Source organism: Lepus europaeus, unplaced genomic scaffold (genome assembly GCF_033115175.1).
Source record: "Lepus europaeus isolate LE1 unplaced genomic scaffold, mLepTim1.pri SCAFFOLD_3_1, whole genome shotgun sequence".
NCBI lineage: Eukaryota > Metazoa > Chordata > Mammalia > Lagomorpha > Leporidae > Lepus > Lepus europaeus.
Genome location: NW_026909276.1, coordinates 13,209,426 through 13,232,978, shown reverse-complemented (window position 1 = coordinate 13,232,978; position 23,553 = coordinate 13,209,426). Strand labels below are relative to the sequence as shown.

At 39.5% G+C, this 23,553-nt stretch overlaps 1 long non-coding RNA gene across 1 annotated transcript; it reads right to left on the bottom strand.

The window, feature by feature from the left end:
* Window positions 1-14,316: 14,316 nt before the first annotated feature.
* Window positions 14,317-22,923, bottom strand: LOC133755328 (uncharacterized). Its single transcript, XR_009865370.1, has 3 exons — window positions 21,887-22,923; window positions 19,703-19,841; window positions 14,317-19,371 (listed from the first exon to the last, which is right to left on the bottom strand). It is a non-coding gene; the product is annotated as an uncharacterized LOC133755328 (long non-coding RNA).
* Between the last annotated feature and the right edge of the window lie 630 nt (window positions 22,924-23,553).

Below are 23,553 nucleotides of genomic sequence, written 5' to 3'. Positions count from 1 at the left end.
AGATTCATTTTCAATTCTCATTATATACAGAAGATCAGTTTAGCATATATTAAGTAAAGATTTCAACAGTTTGCAATCACATAGAAACACAGAGAGAAAAATACTGTTTGAGTACTAGTTATAGCATTAAATCACAATGCACAGCAGATTAGGAAGAGATCCTACATGAGGAGTAAGTGCACAGTTACTCCTGTTGTTGACTTAACAAATTGACACTTTTGTTTATGGCATCAGTAATCACCCTAGGCTCTTATCACGAGTTGCCAAGGCTATGGAAGCCTTTTGAGTTCACCAACTCTGATCATATTTAGACAAGGTCATAGCCAAAGTGAAAGTTCTGTCCTCCCTTCACAGAAAGGTACCTCCTTCCTTGATGACCTGTTCTTTCCACTATGCTCTCACTCGCAGAGATTTTTCATTTAGGTCATTTTTTTTTTTTGCCAGAGTGTCTTGGCTTTCCATGCCTGAAATACTGTCATGGGCTTTTTAGCCAGATCTGCATGCCTTAAGGGCTGATTCTGAGGCCAGAGTGCTGTTTAGGACATCTGCCACTCTATGAGTCTGCTGTGTATCTCGCTTCCCATGTTGGATCGTTCCCTCCCTTTTTTATTCTATCCATTAGTATTTGCAGCCACTAGTCTTGTTTATGTGATCCCTTTGGCTCTTAGTCCTATCATTATGATCAATTGTGAACAGAAATTGATCACTTGGACTAGTGAGATGGCATTGGTACATGCCACCTTGAAGGGATTGAATTGGAATACCCTGGTATGTTTCTAACTCTACGGTTTGGGGCAAGTCAGCTTGAGCATGTCCCAAATTGCACATCTCTTCCCTCTCTTATTCCCACTCTTATATTTAACAGTGATCACTTTTCAGTTAAGTTTCAACACTTAATAATAACTGTGTATTGATTACAGTATTCAACCAACAGTACTAAGTAGAACAAACAAAAATACTAAGAGGGATAACGTATTAAATTGTTCATCAACAGTCAGTACAAGGGCTGATCAAGTCACTGTTTCTCAAAGTGTTCATTTCACTTTAACAGGTTTCCTTTTTGGTGCTTGATTAGTTGTCACTGATCAGGGAGAACATATGATATTTGTCCCTTTGGGACTGGCTTATTTCACTCAGCATAATGCATTCCAAATTCCTAACAGGGATCATTTTTCAGTTAAAATTTAAACACCTAAGAATAATTGTGGGTTTATTACAAAGTTCAACCACTAGTACTAGAACAAAAAAATACTAAAATGGATAAAGTATTACATTGTACATCAACAGTCAGGACAAGAGCTGATCAAGTCACTGTTTCTCATAGTGTCCTTTTCACTTCAACATGTTTCCCCTTTGGTGCTCAGTTAGTTATCGCTGATCAGGGAAAACATGATATTTGTCTCTTTGGGACTGGCTTAATTCACTCAGCATGATGTTTTCCAGATTCCTCCATCATGTTGCAAATGACTGGGTTTCATTTTTTTTGACTGATGTATAGTATTCTATAGAGTACATGTACCATAATTTCTTTATCCAGTCTACTGTTGATGGGCATTTGGGTTGGTTCCAGGTCTTAACTATTGTGAATTGAGCTGCAATAAACATTAATGTGCAGACCCCTTTTTTGTTTTCCAATTAATTTCCTTTGGGTAAATTTCAAGAAGTGGTATGTCTGGGTTGTATGGCAGGGTTATGTTCAGGTTTCTGAGGAATCTCCAGACTGACTTCCATAGTGGCTTAACCAGTTTGCATTCCCGCCATCAGTGGGTTAGTGTCCCTTTTCACCACATCCTCTCCAGCATCTGTTGTGGGTAGTTTTCTAAATGTGAGCCATTCTCAATGGTGTGAGGTGGAACCTCATTGTGGTTTTGATTTGCATTTCCCTGATTGCTAGTGATCTTGAAAATTTTTTCATGTATCTGTTGGCCATTTGGATTTCCTCTTTTGAAAAATGTCTATTGAGCTCCTTGGCCCATCTCTTAAGTGGGTTGTTTGTTTTGATGTTGTGGAATTTCTTGATTTCTTTATAGATTCTGGTTATCAACCCTTGATCTGTAGCATAGTTTGCAAATATTTTTTCCCATTCTGTCAGTTGCCTCTTCACTTTCCTGACTGTTTCTTTTGAAGTACAGAAACTTCTCAATTTGATGCAATCCCAAATGTAAATTTTGGCTTTGACTGCCTGTGCTTCTGGGGTATTTTCCAAGAAATCTTTGGCAGTACCTATATCTTGCAGGGTTTCTCCAATGCTCTCTAATAATTTCATAGTGTTGGGTCATAGATTTAAGTCTTTAATCCATGTTGAGTGGATTTTTGTGTAAAGTGAATGGTATGGGTCTTGCTTCATGATTCTGCACATGGAAATCCAATTTTCCCAGCACCACTTATTGAATAGACTGTCCTTACTCCAGGTATTGGTTTTGGATCTTTGATCAAATATAAGTTGGCTGTCGGTGTTTGGATTGATTTCTGGTGTTTCTATTCTGTTCCATTGGTCTATCCATCTGTTTCTGTACCAGTACCATGCTGTTTTGATAACTACTGCCCTGTAGTATGTCTTCAAATCTGGTATTGTGATGCCTCCGGCTTTGTTTTTGTTGTACAAGATTGCTTTAGCTATTCGATGTCTTCTGTGTCTCCATATGAATTTCAGCATCATTTTTTGCAGATCTGAGAAGAATGTCTTTGGTATCTGGATTGGTATTGCATTGAATCTGTAAATTGCTTTTGTGAGAATGGACATTTTGATGATATTGATTCTTCGAATCCATGAGCATGGACATTTTTTCCATTTTTTGGTATCCTCTTCTATTTCTTTCATTAAGGTTTTGTAATTTTCATCATAGAGATCTTTAACATCCTTGGTTAAGTTTATTCCAAGGTAGTTGATTGTTTTTGTAGCTATTGTGAATGGGATTGATCTTAGTTCTTCCTCAGCCATGGCATTGCCTGTGTATACAAAGGCTGTTGATTTTTGTGCGTTGATTTTATATCCTGCTACTTTTCCAAACTCTTCGATGAGTTCCAATAGTCTCTTAGTGGAGTTCTTTGGGTCCCCTAAATAAAGAATCATATCATCTGCAAAGAGGGATAGTTTGAGTTCTTCCTTCCTAATTTGTATCCCTTTAATTTCTTTTTCATATGGTTTTTTTTTTCTTCTTCAGTCTGTTAATGTGGTGTATCACGTTGATTGTTTTGCGAACATTGAACCATCCCTGCATACCAGGGATAAATCCCACTTGGTCTGGGTGGATGATCTTTCTGATGTGTTGTTGCATTCTATTGGCCAGAATTTTATTGAGTATTTTTGCATCTATGTTCATCACGGATATTGGTCTGTAATTCTCTTTCAATGCTGCATCTTTTTATGGCTTAGGAATTAAGGTGATGCTGGCTTCATAGAAAGAATTTGGGAGGATTCCCTCTTTTTCGATTGTTCTGAATAGTTTGAGAAGAATTGGAGTTAGTTCTTCTCTAAATGTCTGGTAGAACTCAGCAGTGAATCCATCTGGCCCTGGGCTTTTCTTTGTTGGGAGGGCCTTATTACTGTTTCAATTTCTGTGTCAGTTATGGGTCTGTTTAGGTTTTCTATGTCTTCCTGGCTCACTTTAGGTAGGTTGTATGTGTCCAGGAATCTATCCATTTCTGATAGATTTCCCTGTTTGCTGGCATACAAGTCCTTGTAGCAATTTCTGATGATTCTTTTTATTTCTGTGGTGTCTGTTGTTATATTTCTTTTTCATCTCTGATTTTATTGATTTGGGTCTTTTCTCCTCTTTTTTTAGTTAGTTGGGCCAGTGGGGTGTCAGTTTTGTTTATTTTTTCAAAAAAAACAGCTCCTTGTTTGGCTGATTATTTGTATTTTTTTTTGGATTCAATCCTGTTGATTTCTTCTCTGATTTTTTTTAACTTTTATTTAATGAATATAAATTTCCAATGTAGAGCTTATGTGTTACAATGGCTTCCCCCTTCCCATAACTTCCCTCCCACCCACAACCCTCCCCTTTTCCACTTCTTCTCTGATTTTAATTATTTCTCTTCTCCTACTAGAATTGGGTCTGGTTTGCTGCATATTTTCTAGATCCTTGAGATGAATTGAAAGCTCATCTATTTAGTACCTTTCCAATTTCTTGATGTAGGCACCTATTGATATAAACTTTCCTCTGAACATTGGTTTTGCTGTATCCCATAGGTTTTGGTATGTTGTGCTGTTATCCTCATTTACTTCCAGAAAATTTTTGATTTCTCTTTTAATTTCTTCTATGACCCATAGTTCATTCAGGAGCATGTTGTTCAATCTCCATGTGTTTGCATGTGCTCTAGGGATTCCCGAGTTGCCAATTTCCAACTTCATTCCTTTATTGTCTGAGAAGCTGCATTGTGTGATTCTAATTCTTTTGAATTTGCTGAGACTTGCTTTATGGCATAGTGTGTGGTCAATCCTAGAGAAGGTTCCATGTACTTCTGAGAAGAATGTAAAGTCCTTAGATATAGGATGAAATGTTCTGTAGATATCTGTTAGATCCATTTGGGCTATAGTGTCATTTAAATCTACTGTCTCCTTGTTGATCTTCTGCCCTGTTGATCTATTTCCAAGAGTGGAGTATTGAAGTCTCCAAGTACTATTGTATTGGGGTATAAGTCTCCCTTTAGGTCCCTTAACAAATCGTTTAAATAAACTGGTGCCCTGTAATTAGGTGCATATACATTGATAATAGTTATATCTTCCTGTTGAATGGATCCGTTAATCATTAAATAGTGCCGCTCTTTGTCTCTTCTAACAGATTTGGGGTAAAGTTTATGTTGTCCGATATTAAGATGGCTACACCCGCTCTTTCTTCATTTCTGTTGGCATGGTATATATATTTTCCAGCCTTTCACTTTCAGTGTGTATGCATCTTTGTTGGGAAGATGTGTTTCTTGTAAACAGCAAATAGATGGGTTTTGTTCCTTAACCCAATCAGCCAATCGGTGTCTTTTAACTGGACTGTTCAAGCCATTAACATTCAATGTGACTATTGAGAAGGAGTAACTTTGCCCTGCCATTTGCCAAAGATATTTTCTAATACATGCTTTGAGAATCCTGTGATTTTTTGCTGTGAGGTTTCCTTCCTTTACCTTCTTTCATATTGATGACTGTGTTTCTGTGTTTCTGTGTGTAACACATCTTTAAGCATCTTTTGCTGGACTGGATGAGTTGAGACATATTTTTTTCAATTTCTGTTTGCTGTGAAAGGTCTTTATTTCACCTTCATTCACAAATGAGAGCTTTGCAGGATATAATATTCTGGGCTGGCAGTTTTTCTCTCTTAGTACCTGGGCTATATCTCTCCATTCCCTTCTAGCTTGTAGGGTTTCTGATGAGAAGTCAGCTGTGAGTCTAATTGGAGATCCTCTGAGAGTAATCTGACATTTCTCTCTTGCACATTTTAGAATCTTTTCTTTATGTTTCACTGTAGTGAGTTTAATTAAAACGTGTCCTGGTGAGGATCTCTTTTGGTCATGTTTATTAGGAGTTCTATAAGCTTCCTGTACTAAGATGTCTCTGTCCTTCTCCAAACCTGGGAAATTTTCTGCTAGTATCTCACTAAAAAGGCCTTCTACTCCTTTCTCCCTCTCCATGCCTTCAGGAACTCCTAGAACCTGAATGTTAGGTTTTTTAATAGTATCCTCTAGATTCCCGACAGTATTTTTTAGATTTCTAATTTCCTCTTCTTTTCTTTGATTTGCCTGTTTCCTTTCCTGTTCTCTGTCTTCTAAGTCTGATATTCTCTCTTCTGCTTTGCCCATTCTTTTTTAAGGCTCTCTAATGTGTTTGTCATTTGATCTATTGAATTCTTCATTTCATTATGATTTCTTGTCACTTTCACAGTTTCATGTTCTACTAGTTGTTTCATTTCATTTTGATTCCTCCTTAATATTTCATTTTCACATGAGAGATTTTCTATCTTGTCCATTAAGGATTTCTGTAGTTCAAGAATTTGTTTTTGAGAACTTCTTAATGTTCTTATCAATTTTTTGAGATCCACTTCTTGCATTTCTTCTATCTCATCATCTTCATAATCTTTAATTGGGGTGTCTTTTTCATTTGGAGGCGTCATAGTGTCTTCTTTGTTCTTGTTACCTCAGTTTCTGCATTTGTTGTTTATCATATTGGAGATATTCTTTGGTTTCTTTGCTGTGGTGTTTTTTTCTCATTATACTATGACTCTAGATTAAGTGGACTGTCTGCTTTTGATAGATCCTTAGAGGCTGTGATGGGAGTGGCCAGAGAGCTCTCTTTGGTTCTTCAGGGTTAAGGGTGTGCCAAAGGTGACTCACCTAGATTGTTCTCTTGCTGGCTCTCTCTCTCTCTCTTCTCTCTCTCTCTCTACTCTTTTGACTCATTTGAGAAGTAATTCCACACAGCTGAGTGGAATTGAGGGTAGTTGATGTATGAAATCTGACCCCTATGGGTATTCATCTGCTCTACCCCTGGGACCACACAAAGAGTTTATGCAGCCCTCAGTGTGGTCTCAAATTTCTCGGCATTCTCTCACCCGGTTGCCCAGGTTACCGAGTTTGTGTACATGCTGAGTTCTCTCACCCGCCCCCTCAGATTTTCACAGTCTCAGTTTGTTAGCTCCACACTTTCATTAGGCCTTAACCTCCTGTTATTTCTTCTCACCAGAGTCAGGTTTTTCTGCTTGGCTAATGGCGGGTGCCACTTTACATATGCAAAATGGCACCTGCTCTTTGTCTTTCTTGGCTTTGTAAGGTGAATGGTGAGAGAGGCTAGTGTCCATGCCGGTTCCCCTTATTTATTCATTTTTTTCTCTCCTCCAGTCAGCCTGCTGAACTTTCCCCAGTGTGGCTTCAGGCCTAATTCCCTGTAGGCTCTTTTTGCCTTTCCCCACCAATGTCTCGGCTTACCGAGTTTTTTGTCTCACCTCCCCTTCCAGCGCTGGCATGCAGACTCTGTGGCTTGGCTCCCACGGCTCGGCTTCCACACGGTGGGTGACCTTGCTCTCCCTGTAGGTCCTCTGTGTCACATCCACTAGATCTGGAAGAGTTTCCTCTGCAATTTTTTTCCTGAGCCTTTTCCTCAGGCTATAGTAACTCCACTTTTATTAAACTATCTTTTCCCGGACTATTGGTGCGTGCCCTCACTATTCCGCCATCTTGGCTCCACCTCCCAATTGACACTCTTATTTATGATGTCAGTGATCACCTGGGGCTCTTGTTAGGAGCTGCTAAGGCTATGGAAGCATTTTGAGTCCACAAACTCCGTCAGTATTGAGACAAGGCCATAAGCAAAGTGGAAGTTCTCTCCTCCCTTAAGAGAAAAGTACATCCTTCTTTGATGGCCCCTCACTCACAGAGATTCTTCATGTAGATCATTTTTTTTGCCACAGTGTCTTTGCTTTCCATGCCTGAAATGCTCTCATTGGGTTTTCAGCAGCTCTATGTTTTTAAGAATTATAATTCTCAGGGCCAGCACTGTGGCGCAGTGGGTTAATGCCCTGGCCTGAAGCGCTGGCATCCCATATGGGTGCCGATTCAGGTCTCGGCTGCTCCACTTCCAATCCAGCTCTCTGCTGTGGCCTGGGAAAGCAGTAGAAGATGGCCCAAGTCCTTGGGCCTCTGTACCCATTGGCAGACCAGAGGAAGCTCCTGGCTCCTGGCTTCAGATCGGCACAGCTCCAGCTGCAGTGGCCATCTAGGAAGTGTACCAGTGGACAGAAGACCTATCTCTCTGTTTCTCCTTCTCACTGTCTGTTACTCTAACTCTCAAATAAATAAAATCTTTTAAAAATGAATTATTATTCTCTATACAAAGCTGCAAGTAAAGCTAGAACAAGCCTGTGACAACATCTGAGAACATTTGTACTATGAGGTTCCTGAGTTAAAGGGATTTAAGTAAATAGATGTGTTTGATTTCCAATGAATCTTTATTTACAAAAAGAGGTGAATCTTTTTTTTTTCAGAATATCTTGCATGCATGTTATTACCCATTTTACAGATACCAATGTGTGCCACCCCACATTTTTCAAGTGGAACTTCAAATAAAACTTTCAAATCTTTAATTAAAAAATAAGGTTTCTTTCTGCTTTTTTTCTTTTATTTTGTAAGTAATTCAAAATTTAAATATGATTAAGAAATTTTATATTTGACTAGGTTAGAATTACCAAGTCTTTAAGATTTTCAAACATTTTATGGTATCTATAAATCTAAGCAAGATGATAAATAGTATACATTATACATATTTGGGAATTTTGAAGAAGTCATTTTATTCTTTAGCTTTAGATGTGTATCATTTAGTACCTTGATCTGCCTTTTACTGCTATATATTCATTTCATAGTTTAAAAGCTTTGAAGTATTGCCAATATAATTTCTAACCATTATTTAAGGATTAGAAAACTCAGATAAAGTAAAATTAGATTGTGTATGATTATGTCACTCAGCAATGATGACTGTGAAAGGACTCTTTACGCATTGTCTCAAATATCCTTTTCCTTTACTCCTTAACTCATTCCAGTAATTTCCACTCCCCTGACCATTCACAATTTGTTCTCTCAAGGTTGACAGTTACTTTTATAAAATTAGAGGTCATTTCTTCAATGTCATTTAATATAACCTGCCAGTAGTATTGTTCTCAACAGAAAACTCTTCTCCAAAATAGCTTCCTCATTTGTCTTCCAAAATATTTGCATCTAGGGAGTTATTTTAGCTCATTTGTCAAATGTTAGTTGTTTGTCAATGTTTGTGTTCATTTCTGGTGTTTCTATTCTGTCCCATTTGTTTACATGTCTATTTTTGTTCCAGTACTAGGCTGTTTTGATTACAGCAGACCACGATTATGTCTTGGAATCTGGTATTCTGATGCCTCCAGCTTCGTTTCTGCTTAAAATTGAGTAATTGGGGTCTTCTTTTTTTCCATATGAACTTTAAAATCAGTTTTTTCTATAATTGTGAAGAATGTCCTTGATATTTTGATTTGATTGCTTTGACTCTATCAATTACTTGGGGTAGTATGGACATTTTGATATTACTTTTTCCAATCTATGAACATGAGAGATTTTTCCCATTTTTATGTCTTTTGTTTCTTTAATTAAGGTTTTGTAATTTTCATTGTAGAGATCTTTCACATTCTTGATTAAATTTAACCCAAGGGGTTTTTTTTTGTTTTGTTTTGTTTTTTGTTTTTTGTTTTTTTGCTACTGTGAATGGGCCTAATCTTACAGTTCTTTCTCAGTCAGAGAATTGTTCATGTATAAGAAAGACACTGGTTTTTTGTGTGTTGATTTTACATCCTGAAAATTTTCTTAATTCTATTATGAGTTCTAATAGTCTCTTAGTGGAGTCTTTTGGTTCCTGTATATAAAGGATTATATTATCTGCAAACAGGGATAATTGGAATTCCTCCTTTCCAATTTGTATCACTTTGATTTTTTTGCCTAATACCTGACTAAAACTTTCAGAAATCTACTGAAAAATAATAATGAAAATGGCCATCTTTGGTTCCAGACTTAGTGAAATTTCTCACAGCTTTTCCTCATTCAGTATGATGCTGCCTGTGGTTTAGTTATATATTGCTTTGATTGTGTCAATGTATGCTTTTTCTATCCCGAATTTTAAGGGTTTTTATCATGAAAGGATGTCATTTTATCAAATGGTTCTCTGCCTCTATAGAGAAAATCAAATGGCTTTATCTTTCATTTTATTGATTTTAAATAACATATTTATTAGCATATGTTGAACTATCCCTGAATCCCTTGAATAAATTCTACTTGGGGTCTCATTGATGTATTATTGATGGTTTTATTGATGTATTTCATACCATTTTGTTGAGGATTTTGAATCTATGTCCATTATGGATATTGGTATATAGTTCTTATTTATTGCATCTCTGTGCTTTTGTAATTGAGCTAATTCTTGTCTCAAAGAATAGATTTATCCCTTTCAATTGTTTTGAATAATTTAAGAATGGGGATCAGTTCTTCCTTCAAAGTTTGATAAAATTCAGCTGCTTCTGGGCTGGCTCTGGGGCATAGAATGTCAAGTTTCCACCTGCACTTTCTGCATCCCATATGGGTGCTGGTTCAAGCCTCAGCTGCTCCACTTCCAATCCATGTTTGTTCTAATGCACCTTGGGTCCCTGCACCCATGTGAGAGACTCAGAAGGAGCTCTGTGCTTCTGTAGTTTACCTGGCCCAGCCCTGACCATTTGGGGAGAGAACCAGCAGACTGAAAATCTCTTTCTTTGTCTCTCTTCCTCCCCCACCATATCTCTGTCTTTTAAATAAATAAATAAATATTTTAGAAATGAATTCTGTCTCTTCTATAAATGATGTTTGGAAAGTTGGATTTCCACTGTTGTAGTTCAAAATCAAACCTATATCTTACTCCCTATACAAGAATCAACTCACAATGGATCAAGGATCTAAATCTAATACCTGAAACCATCACATTACTGATGAACAACATAGGGGAAAGGCTATTGGCCTAAGCAATGAAGCACAAGTAATAAAACAAACACCAATAGACTAATGTGATTACATCAATCTAAGAAATTATTTCACAAAAAAGAAAATAATTAACAAAGGAAAAGGTAATCAAAACAATGAGAGAAAATATTTGAAAACTATGCATCCAATAAAGGATTAATATCAAGAATATATAAGGAGTTCCAGAAACTCAACAACAACAAAATAATCCAGTTAAAAATGTGCCAAGGGCAAGAACAAGCATTTTCAAAGGATGAAATAAAAAGGGCCAACATAGGGCCAGCACTGTGGCATAGCAGGTAAAGCCACCGCCTGCAATACCTGTATTCCATATGGGTGCTGGTTCAAGTCCCAGCTGCTCCACTTCTGATCTGGCTCTCTGCTATGGCCCAGGAAAGCAGTAGAAGATGACCCAAGTCCTTGGGCCCCTGCACCCACATGGGAGACCCAGTAGAAGCTCCTGGCACCTGGCTCCGGACTGGCTCAGCTCTGGCCATTGCAGCCATTTGGGGAGTGAATCAGTGGGTGGAAGCCCCCCCTTCTCTCTGTGTGTAACTCTGACTTTGAAATAAATAAATAAATCTTTTTAAAAAAAGAAAGGCCAACAGACAGATGAAAAAACTCCAGAATCACTGTCATCAGGGAAATGCAAATACAAATTACAGTGTGGTGTCACCTCACCCCAGTTAGAATGGCTGTCATTCAAAAATCAAAAATAGAAAATGCTGGTCATTATCACTCAAAAATATTCTGAAATAAGCATTAAAACTATCACTCACCTAGTTTTCCTATTGCTTTTCTAGTGTATCCATAACAGCCTGTTTCTTTTGATTTTTTCTCATCTCCCCCTTTTTAAACAGAAGTGCTGTAGAGCTCAATCTTTGATATTCTTTCTAATTACTTTTACATCTTTGTTTGCACTAATGGTTTCCATATTTGTATCTCCAGCACAGGAACCCCTCCTTAATTTCAGATCGGTATATCACACTGCCTACTTGAGACCTCTCTTTGATTATCTATTGTGTATTTAAATCCCAACAGGTCCAATATATTACTAATGTTATTCTTTCTCATACATGTCCCTTAGGTAGTCTTCCCTACATGAGTTAATGGCAACTTCTGCAGTTGCTGTGCTGAGATCCACAATGCAATTATTTATTTATTTATTTATTTGCCAGGAAGAGTAGACAGTGAGAGAGAGAGACAGAGAGAGAGAGTTATAGACAGTGAGAGAGAGAGAGACAGAGATAAAGGTCTTCCTTCCATTGGTTCACCCCCCAAATGGCCACTACGGCTGGCGTGCTGCGCTGATCTGAAGCCAGGAGCCAGGTGCTTCCTCCTGGTCTCCCATGCGGATGCAGGGCCCAAGCACTTGGGCCATCCTCCACTGCACTCCCGGGCCACAACAGAGAGCTGGACTGGAAGAGGAGCAACCGGGACAGAACCGGTGCCCCAACTGGGACTAGAACCTGGGCTGCTGGCACTGCAGGTGAAGGATTAGCCTTGTGAGCCACAGCACTGGCCCACAGTGCAATTCTTGATTAATCTCTCTTTCACAACTCCTCTCTTGTCTGTATACAAATCCTATCAAGTTTACCTCAAAAATGTTTCCAGAGGCAAGAAATATCTACCTTTAGTTCACCAACAGATGCAGTCTATATTAGTAGGCTAATTGCTTTTCTTCATTGTTTTTTGTTTAAATGAAATACTCAGTTAATTGATTTTAATGGAGGAGTCTGCTACAAGTGAATGATGAAAACTGTTCATGTGATCAGGATAAAAAAGGTAAACTAAATCCTTCATTTTCTTTTGCAAAAATGTTTGCAGTGATAACTTTTCTGGAAATAAACCAGGATTGTATCTTCCCTGGGTCATAGCAAGAAAACATTTTACTATATCAATGACCTTGAATGCTTTATAGGTAGCTGATAATTGAATTTGTTAAGGAACCATTTCAATAGATGGTTGCTATAGAATTTTGACTGATATGGTTAAATTCAGAGAACTTAAAACATTTTTAATAAGAAAGGCAATAGAAAAGTTGGTGATAATTGAGGAATGTGGAATTCTAAGAAGTTTTCTTTTAAAAATTAATCAATTACAATATGTTTTTACAGTGCTTTAAGTGATCTGGTAGAGAAGGCTGTGTTTATTCTATATACTTTTGTTTGCATGTGTAGGCAGTACAAATCTTGAAACATATTTTATAAATTTACTGTGACAAAATATACATATGTTAGCAAAATTGAGACTTTAAAATGTGAATATGGTTTACTGCGCTTGTCTATACTCTTGAAGAACAGTGGTTTTCCTACTTGATATCTAGTGAATTCTTTACTTCATGGAGTTTTAAAAGTATGTCATTGTAAAAATTAAAAGAAAAATTAAGAAAAGAAGGAAGAGGGAATATGGGAGCAAGGGCGAGAGAGTTGGTGGGAAGTATTACTATGCTCCTAAATCTGTACATATGAAATGCATGGAATTTGTTCACCTTATGTAAATAAAAAATTTAAAAATAATTCTGTTTAGAACTTCAATTGCTTTATAGTTCATGGTTAGATGTGATTCTTTATTAAATGACTCAGAAATAGAATTACTGTCATTTTTTAAATTTGGAAGGCATAGAGACAAAGAGATAGGAATTTAATGAAAGAGCTAAACTCTTCATGTCCACTCCATGAGTGCCTAAACACTTGGGGTTAGGTCAGCAGAAAAGCACTCAATCAAGGCCTCCTAGGTTGGTAGCAAGAGCAGTTATCTGTCTCCCAGGATCTGGATTATCAGGAAGCTTGAGTCAGGTTCTAGAGCCAGAAATGAAACCCAGGTACTCTAACATGGGATGCAGGCATCTTAACTTCTAGGTTACATACCTGCTCCACAAATGAAATATTCTAGAACAACTGAACACTGAAATGCTGAACTGAAAGTTGACCTATCATAAATTTATGTGATAGTAAACAGAAACAATAAGGACATTCTGAATATAATTTACCTATTTCTTTTCCTCCCTAGGACTCCTGGAAAAGGATGACATGAGGCAGCTGTGGGAATTTCTTAGGTGTAGACAGTTGAGAATTAACTTTTTTTTGGCAAGACAATACTGGGTTATGCCGCAAATTTGGGCTTTAGGTTTTGTAATTCACTTTCATGAAATTAATTTTAGAGTTCTGATGGTTTCTTGTAGTAATAATTATTACTTTTTATGCAGAAGTGTAAGTTTACCTACTTAGAGCTTTGTATGTAGTAAATTATCCAAAGGAGATAGCTGCTGTTGAGAGCACTGCATTTCTAGTAATAATGCCTATTACTGTATGAATGTCTCTAGAATAGTTGTCACAGATTGGTGTTCTTTTCCTTTTGAGAATTACCCTAACAGTTGCCTTGGAAACCCCAGGAGGCCAATGAAGTGATCCTAACCACCCCCAAACTTAGAGAAAGCAAATGAGGACATTGATTTCATCCTGGAAGGTCTTTATTTGTGGTGAAGAAATGAGCAGAACTCATCATACATTTTGGTTATTAACATCTGTTTTGTTTAGATAATTCTGATTTCCTAAGCTGGGAATTTGTACAACTGTTACATGTGCATGTATATTTTGTTGCATCAAAGTAGCTTCTATATGTTATTCAGATTTGATTTTTTATATTCTCAGAGTTATACTGTAGGATTTGTGTCTAGTAAAATCAAATTCTTGCCTCACGTGCATTTGGGATTGTCTTTTAATAAAGAAGGCCAACTTCATATGTATGTATGTATTTATTTATTTATTTATTTTTTGACAGGCAGAGTGGATAGTGAGAGAGAGAGACAGAGAGAAAGGTCTTCCTTTTGCCGTTGGTTCACCCTCCAATGGCCGCCGCGGTAGGCACACTGCGGCCGGCGCACCGCGCTGATCCGATGGCAGGAGCCAGGTGCTTCTCCTGATCTCCCATGGAGTGCAGGGCCCAAGCACTTGGGCCATCCTCCACTGCACTCCCTGGCCACAGCAGAGAGCTGGCGTGGAAGAGGGGCAACCGGGACAGGATCGGTGCCCCGACCGGGACTAGAACCCGGTGTGCCGGCGCTGCAAGGCGGAGGATTAGCCTAATGAGCCGCTGCGCCGGCCCTTCTTATGTATTTAAATTTCATAGTAGCTCTGCAAAGTCGGCGTTTTATCTCTGCAGATGAGGAGACAGATGCTGAGGAGCAAGATCATTGGCTCAAAGTCTTGTGACAGACTAACATGTTGCAGGACCTGGATTGGAACCAAGACTTGTTAGTTAAGTACATGTTGTCTCTACAACTCAAACCTGAATTACACACTTCTCCATATTTCTTGTTATTGTGCCTTGTCTTCACTCGAGTTTGGCTTACCAGTCTCTCTGGTCCATCCAGCTACAGAAGCTGAGGATTTTGAAGTAGGGCTTGGGGATAGGGTATAGGCTTCAGTGCTGCTGAACAGAGTAGAGGCCAGCTGATGAATGATGATGGCTACAGTTCAGCTAGGGGGGAAGTATGGCATCTGTTTACCAAAAGGGCACCAGACCCTGGACAGATGCTTCATGAGATGGAGAGCATACTTCAAGCATCATGTTGAAAAATGTGTTTCTCTTCTTGTCTCATTGGAGTCAACCTAACTGGATTCTTTAGCTGTCTTTTCTTCCTGGGGCATCTCAGTTTCTGGGAAGCTTGTTTCTGAATTTTGGAAAGCAAGAACTTTTGGTGTGGACCATCACTCTTTCAGCTAGGGTTGGCTTTTGCTGGTTCAGAGCTTGCACTCTTGTCCAAACTCTTCTCTTCCTTAAACTGCCAGCTGCCTCCACGAAAAAAGGAAAAAATAGCAGCACCCTAGGTTCATTTTCTTATTCATTCCATGATGCTATGTTATCTCTTTGTCCTAATGTAGTAAGTAGCTGATCTGATAATCTAACAAATTTTCATTGGCTAACACAAATGTGTTAGAGGAAGACCTGACCTTTTTTTTTTTTAATAGGGAACTCTATGCTGTCTGTCTTGATCCAACTCCTTGGTGACCTTAGCCATGAGAATTGTAATCTACAGGCTCTGGGAAGACACAAAACCCATGAAGTGTAGGATTGTTCTTGTCTTTTTTTAGTGCCTATTTGTTGAAGGACATAACAGTGACCGTTGAATGACAGAGTGGCTGTTTTTGGAGGTAGAAGCACACAAGTGTCCAAAAAGCAGCATCTAAACAGGAGATGAAGTGATTTGCTCTTCACATTAGTTGGCAGGTGCATTCTTTTTCAGAGAGTGAAGATGATACAGAATCCAAGTTAGAGAGGGCAGTTTGTAGGGAGGGAGGTGCGGTTGGGAAAATGAGCTTAGGGTGAAGCCTTTCTAGTAGTGTTCTCACAAGCATGCATCCAATAAAAGCAATTTGAAAGATGAAATTTAGCCATTCCTTAGCATTATATATATGACAGTGTCATTGACCCTGTTATCATAAACGGCTATGATTTTTCAGGGTACTGTATAATAGTTGTTTATACTCTAGGGAAAATGAGAAGACTTGGTATATGTACTTTAGAAAATAAAATATTGGCAATCTATCACAGATTATCATTTTTATTATAAAATTTTAAAATTTAAAAGCCATGTCTCTTTCCACCATGACTATTAGGACATGCATTGGTTGTTCAGTAAGTATTTTCTGAACCCAATAATAAACAATTGAACAGATGAGTAATTGAACAGATAATGAATTTCTTGAGAAAAAATAAATCAAGGATTGGATTAAGATGGAGGAATAGAGGGAGCTTACTGTTGTAGAAGATAGTATGAAAAAACTGGAGAGAGTACAGTCTCAAGGAAGAGTTAGGGAAAAAATGGCAGAGGAAACTCCACACAAATTAGAGGGACACTGTGGACCATGTGCAGAGTGTGGACATGCACAACTCAGAAACCCAGCAGCCAAGAACCTCAGCAGCAGCTCAGGAAGTGAGACCAGACTGGAGCATCCCAAGCCACTGGTGATAAAGTTGCAGAAAGATCCTGGTGGGAATCCAGCTAGGAGCCCTAGGTAGGACAGTGTACCTGTCATGTTTCTGTCTCCCTGATCATCCTGAAACTGGCATTCTGTAATAAGCTGATAGAGAGCAGGCATCATTTTGGACATATGTAATAGATGCACCAGTGTCTGTACACCCAGCAAACAGCAGAGCAGAGAAACTTGAATTTGGTGGGGGGAACTGATGGAGGGCTGGGTGCCCATGACTGTGGGAGGCTTGTGTGCTAGGACTGTGAGAACACTGATGCTGTGTGGGAGGGCTCAGGGTGTGGCTGGGACTTTGGGCAGTCACTGTGGGAAGTTGCATCTACTCAGGGCTTGCTGATTACCTGGTGAGGATCACTGCATAACAGTCTCCCACATATGTGCCAGGGGGTCAGAATATGTGTGGAATCCACTGCTGCTTTCCCAGAAGCATTAATATAACTGGTTTGGAAGTATAGCAGCCAGAATTCAAATCAGCACTCATATAGAATCCCAGTATTGTAGGAGATGGATCAACCCATTATTAAACAACAGCTCCCTTTCCTGTCTTCTGTGGTGAACTATTTCTAACATGCTTACTATTTTAGAATTAAGGGTTGTTTTGTTGGCATCTTATGTATTACACTATAAAATTTAATTTATCAGGTATATTTTTCCTTTTTCTTTTTTTTAAAAAAAGATTTATTTATTTACTTGAAAGCCAGAGTTGCACAGAGCGAGAAGGAGAGGCAGAGAGAGAGAGGTCTTCCAACTGCTAATTCACTCCCCAGTTGGCTGCAATGGCCAGAACTGTGCCTATCCAAAGCCAGGAGCCAAGCATTTCCTCTGGATCTCCTATGAGGGTGCAGGGGTCCAAGGATTTGGGTCATCTACTACTGTTTTCCCAGGCTATTGCAGAGAGCTGAATCAGAAGTTGAGTAACTGGTACTCAAACCGGTGCACATATGGGATGCCGGTACTCTAGGCAGAAGATTTACCCACTATGCCACAAAGCTGGTCTCAGTATATTTTTAAAGGATTTTTTTTGCTCTTTCATTCTTTAGACAGTATTTTGAAAAGAAGTTTTTGGGGCCATGCTATGGCATAGTGGGTAAAGCTGCTGCCTGCAGCACTAACATTCCATATGGGTATGACTTTGAGTCCTGGCTGCTCCACTTTTGATCAAGCTCACTGTTATAGCCAGGGAAAGCAGTAGAAGATGGCCCAAGTGCTTGGGTTCCTACACCCACATGGGAAATCCAGAAGAATCTATTGCCTCCTGACTTCAGATCAGCCCAGCTCTGGTCATTGTGGCCATCTGGGGAGTGAACCAGCAGATGGACGATCTCTCTCTCTCTCTCTCTCTCTCTCTCTCTCTCTCTCTCTCTCTGCATCTGCCATTCTGTAATTCTGCCTTTCAAATAAATAAATAAGTCTTGAAGAAAAGAAGTTTTAGGCTTTGATTAAGTGTTAATTATCCCTGTACTCAATTATAGATTTTAATTTTTTCTTGTATCTAGGAAATCTTTGCCTAACTTAAAGTGAAAAAAAAATTTCTTCTATGATTTTTTTTTCTGGAAGTATTGTAGTTTTCAGTACTACAGTTAGATCTGTGGCATATTTTCTTTTCAATTTTGTAAATAGAAGCTATTTTATTGGAAATTAGTATCTCATTGTGCTAACACCATGTGTTGAAAAGGCTATACTTTCTCCCCTGCACTGTGATAGTGCCTCTGTAGAAAACCTGTTCACTGTGTTTGGATCTTCTCTGGAACCTCTTTTGTGTTCCATTCATCTGTCTGGCTTTCTGTATGACAACAGCATACTTTAGATTAGTATAAATTTATAACACTTAAAAATCATCATCCCTTTGATTTTATTATTTTTTCAGTTATTTTGGCTATCCTAGATTCTTTGCATTTTCATATGCACTTATATCAGCTTGTTACTTTAAAAATAACCAGGTTGCTAAATGAAAGATCTCTGTGAGTGAGATCCCAGCAGAAAGAACGGGCCATCAAAGGAGATATCTTTCTCTGAAGGGAGGAGAGAACTTCCACTTTGATTATGGCTTTATCTAAATAAGGTTGGAATTTGTGAACTCAAGAGGCTTCCATAGCCTCAGCAACTCAAGATAAGAGCCTTGGGTGATTACTGACTGTCAATTGTTAAATCCACAATGGGAATCACTGTACACCTGCTTCCCATGTAGGATCTCTGTCCTCAGTGTGTTGTACTATGTGAATTAATGGTAAAACTACTACTCAGGCTGGCACCTTTGGAACAGCATGGTGCGCTGGCCACAGCGTGCCAGCCGCAGCGGCCATTGGGGGGTGAACCAACAGCAAAGGAAGACCTTTCTCTCTGTCTCTCACTGTCCACTCTGCCTGCCAAAAAGTAAAAAAAAAAAAATGATTGGCTAAAGTATAGGGTCAGAGCCACTATGGTGTACTTGCCAAACTGCAGGGTCTCAGGATATTATCAATTACCTTAAGTGCCTGAAAAGACACCTGAAACTTTAGGTATCTCCCTGCTAGCTGCTGATTGGCTGTTGCTAGGTGGGGTTTATTGCAAGGGGAGTTCATTTATTTTTTCTTTCATGAGCTTCAGGGTTCAGGGCTCGGTCAGGCCTGAATTACAAGATGGAGGCCTATTCTAAAATAGCTGTGCCTTCATCCAGGCTGAGGTCTCTCAGACACAACACAGTTTACTCATACATTCACCTATTGAAGAATATCCTGTTTCAAAATTTAGTTTGTTTTTTATATTATTGCTCATGTGGAAATTTGATTTCTTCAATCATTGCAGTTGTATAATGTTTGCATTATGGATTAGTCCAGATGTATTCTTCCTCTTTATCTTTTGAAAAGTGTGTAGAATCTTTTTCTCCAGTTTTATTGACTTCTTCATCCTGTCACAATGAAATTGATTTTGAAAACAGGCTGGTGTTCAGACATTGGGACAGACAAGTGATTTGGGTGCTTGGCTCAGGGGCAGTGGTGTGGCTACTTTATGTTGACACTATCCTCGCTGACAGAGGCCATGCCATGCACTGAGCAGTGCTGTGGGGTCTGCTTGGCCATGTCTGAGATTAATTCTAGGCAGCCAAGGGATGAGCCAAGTTTTGCATGGGGCTAAGGCCTCACAGCCAGCATGATTCACATAGTAACCAGTCCTGAAGTGAGGATTGCAGGTGAACAATCCTCTGCCTGCAACAAGAAGTCCACCAGAGGCATACTCACTGTCCTCTGTGAGACCTGGGGAACTCCTGGCCACACTGCCATGGGTCCTTGCCGCTTGTAGAGACTCCAGCTCCAGGCTCCACCTCTGTCACTGTGGGACTGTTCTTGTTCTCTGCAGTGATGCTGGCAACCCAGTCTCCTGTAACAGAGAATGGGGAGCCCTGCTGGGGTTATGCTGAGGTCAAGGTGGTCAAAGTCAGAGGGGCCTCTGGGTCCATGCAGGAGGAGCTGCAGAACCTCGGGCTACATTTTACTGATTTTCAAGTGCAAATGAGCTATGGCCTGACCAGAGTCACTCCATTTTGTCCCTGATTGTCCTCTATTTTTTTGTAACCAGTCCCGCAAATGCTAGCTACTCAAAAACTAGTCTTGTGAAAGGTTTTTTGTAAGTTTATTTACACTAAGTACTGGGAAACTGGTTAATGCCCCTGAAATAAGCATAATGTTGCTTGCTCTAGCTCCTGTAACAAATGCTTGGCTTTGTAATTAACTTCAACAAGATATGGTTTTGGCCTTTTGAAGCTTACCCTTGAGCTCTATCAGGGCAGTATGATTTGGAGAGCACAGGCCCCTGTGCAGCCATAGGCTTTTAGAAATAAAAGACTCCATAATTTGGCCCTAAGACTTCAGCACTTATTAATATTTCTGAAATTAATAATCTGTGTGGGTTCTTGCCATGAATTCAGAGACAAATTCTGAATACTGGCTCAAATAGACCAGATGATAAGCTGAGTTTTTAAGCTTTTATTCAGTGAGAGAAACACATAGGAGATTGAGGGCTTTATCTAAAGGAGAAAGGAAAGTCTGGAAATTCAGTAGGGTCCATACCAAGCAGGGAGCAGGCCAAGAGCTGTGGACTTGTCCTGTGAGGCCCCACCATTGGGGAGAGTGAGGCAATGGTGTTCTTCCACAGAAAGCACCAGGGACAGGCTTCAGTGAACATGTCCACCTTTACTAAAGACCATGTACACTTTCAAAGGGCAGGCAGAAGGGGCATAACTAATTCAGGGCAACCCTAACTCTATAGGATAGAACCAACACTGGCACCAATATGCATCTCCAATTACCTTGAAGGTCTCATAGTTAGGGTAGCTTTCAAGGTGGGCCTGGACCACTCCCAGCAACAGTTTACCTAATTGGCAGAAGGTGGGGGTGGGAGGAAATGTGCCTGAGGCTCCCACCTCCCACCATCAGTCAGGCTAGCCACATGGGCTAAGCAGAAAGTCTCACAGGATCACCCACATCTCCTCCCTTTGTTTTAGGGCAAGTGTGACTCTGCTTAGCGTGGCACGGCAACAAGCTGCAACCCATAATAAGCTTTAAATTAAATTGAAGAATGCCTACCATGGGAATTAAGGGCAGGGAGGAAAAGAAGGGCAAAGGGAAAAAGATCAGGCCCACCATGTTTCAGGCCTTTGTAATTGGCAGGCGGGTGCACAGATATGGGAAAGCAGGGGCATGAGATCACGCAGGGGGCATGGGGAAAGTGTGATGAAGTCATAGCCTTTCAGCTCTCAAGTCTAATGATGTATGACTGCCTGCATCATTCCCCCTTCAGAGACTCCATTCCCTTAATCCTAGGGATGTTGAAGGGTGTAGAATCATCACATCTTCTATAGCTGCTTCCTGTTTATGAGGGATGTAGTGCAGGCCCTGCCTGTCCTGGGTCTGGAAGTCTCTGCCTATCTCATTTAACAAATTCTCTTTGTGAGCTGGAGCAATCTTGGTCACTACCAATGTCTGTGTCCCCTGCATGGTCAGTTACTCCCAGAAGTTGTTGAGTTCTGGAACATGTAAGTTTGTTAATTAGTATGAGCAAAACTGGAACATGACCAATTGTAAGTGGAGTGCCCCTTTAAGATGAAAAGACCACATCCTACAGACTCCCAGATAGTGGGTGGTGATACATTATAAACCCATTTAGCTTGAGTATAGAGAATTATAATAGAAGAACACATTAGGAGTTTTATTATTAATAACAGAGAATCCAAAGAGGCAGGTACGCCATGCCTGCCTTCAGGTGCAGCACTCTTGATGTGAGGAAAGCAAAGGCTTTACTTTTCTTTTTGCTTAAGATCTCTGGCTTACAGGAATAATCAGGCATGTCTTTTGAGTACACCTGTTAGGACTTGAGAGGTAGACATTTAATCCTAATTTTACTGAGGTAGTCATGTTCAGTAGCACCTGGTAAGGTCCCTTCCATTTAAGCTGTAGCTGATCTGAAGAGGATCTTTCTGTGAATGGCTTGTTCAGGGAAAGGCGCTGAAGTTGGCTTGTCAGAGGGTAAGCTTTCAGAGACTGGGTCCAGGGTTTGGCATTTCAGGCTGCTATCCACACAGGCTGCAGAGTGATCTCTGGAAAACACAAGCAAAACCTTTGCCCATCATTATGAGGGGATCAGGCCCCTTCCATTGTTGGGTGGTTGGGTCCCTCCATCAAACCAGAGGCAATTGGGTTGCACCTGTGAGAGGTCTCCAGCATTTCAATGCTGGTGGCTCTCCAGGGGGTGAGACCTATAAGAACTTTATGGTGAAAGGAGCAAAGTTAATACACCAATAGTGGGGGTATCATACTCTCCCCTCTGTTTTTTTAAGCATAGTCTTGAGGTCCTGCATGGGAAGTTAGTGCACAGTGACTCCTATGGTTAATTTAACAATTCACACTCTTTTGTGTGATGTCAGTGATCACCCAAGGCTCTTGACATGAGCTGTCTAGGCTATGGAAGCCTTCTGAATCCACAAACTCAGTCAATATTTAGAGAAGGACGTAAGCAAAGTGAAAGTTCTCCCTTTGAAGAGAGTACATCCTTCTTTGATGACCACTTCTTTCCACAGGAGTCTCACCCAGGGAGACTCTCCCTGTAGGTTCACCTTTTCGCACAAGTGTCCTGACTTTCCATGCCTGAAATGCTCTTGTGGGCTTTTTAGCCAAATCAGAATGCCTTTAGGGATGACTCTGAGGTCACTGAGCGTTACTTAGAGCAATTGCCATTCTATGAGTCTGCTGTATGGACTGCTTCCCATGTTAAAGCATTTACTCCTCTTTAATTATATTAATTCTATTGATATGATCATTTTAACAATTAGTGCCTCCTACATGACCAACTTAAAACTTAATGCAATCAAATACAGTCACTTTTAAACTTAAGATGCCACTTTCACCATCTAGCCCAAGGGAATTTGGGATCCCATGGTGAAGTAAGTCCAGCCATGAAATTATGATTTAAGTTCTCATTTTGGCTATGCTGTTACACAGAACATGTTAGTCACTCCTTTCATAAGATCTAAAAATCAAACTACATCCTGAGGAATCCCTCAGGACAGAGTCAGTGTCCCATCTTAAAGAGAATAGAGAAATGTGGGAGCAAGTCAGGCTTGCCTGAATGCCCACTGACAATGTCAAATGGAATATTAACAAGTGGTTTTAACCATTAAATAATAGCCTATAAAATATTTACTGTAGGTCCAATGCCTTCTATAAATTTTAAGAATATATGTATTTAAATATATCTTAAATATCTAACATGATGTGGCTTGTTTAAACAAAAAACAGAAACATAAAACATTTTTTAGTTCCTTTCTATCAACAAATTTAAAGCATCTGACAAAGAGATTCAGGTCAGATGAATCAAATGTATCTTCAATTAATTTTAGCTATTAAATTTATGAGCAATCCTTCCTTGATAAACCAATTAAGACAGAGCTCAAAGTAAATTTTCCCATGTAGACATACAATATGAATACACACATAACACAACATACAAGATAGAACAATAAAGCAGTTTTAGTAATAGTTTCCTAAAATCTTTAGCTTTTTTTTATTACCAACCAATTAAAATTACTTTCTGTTCT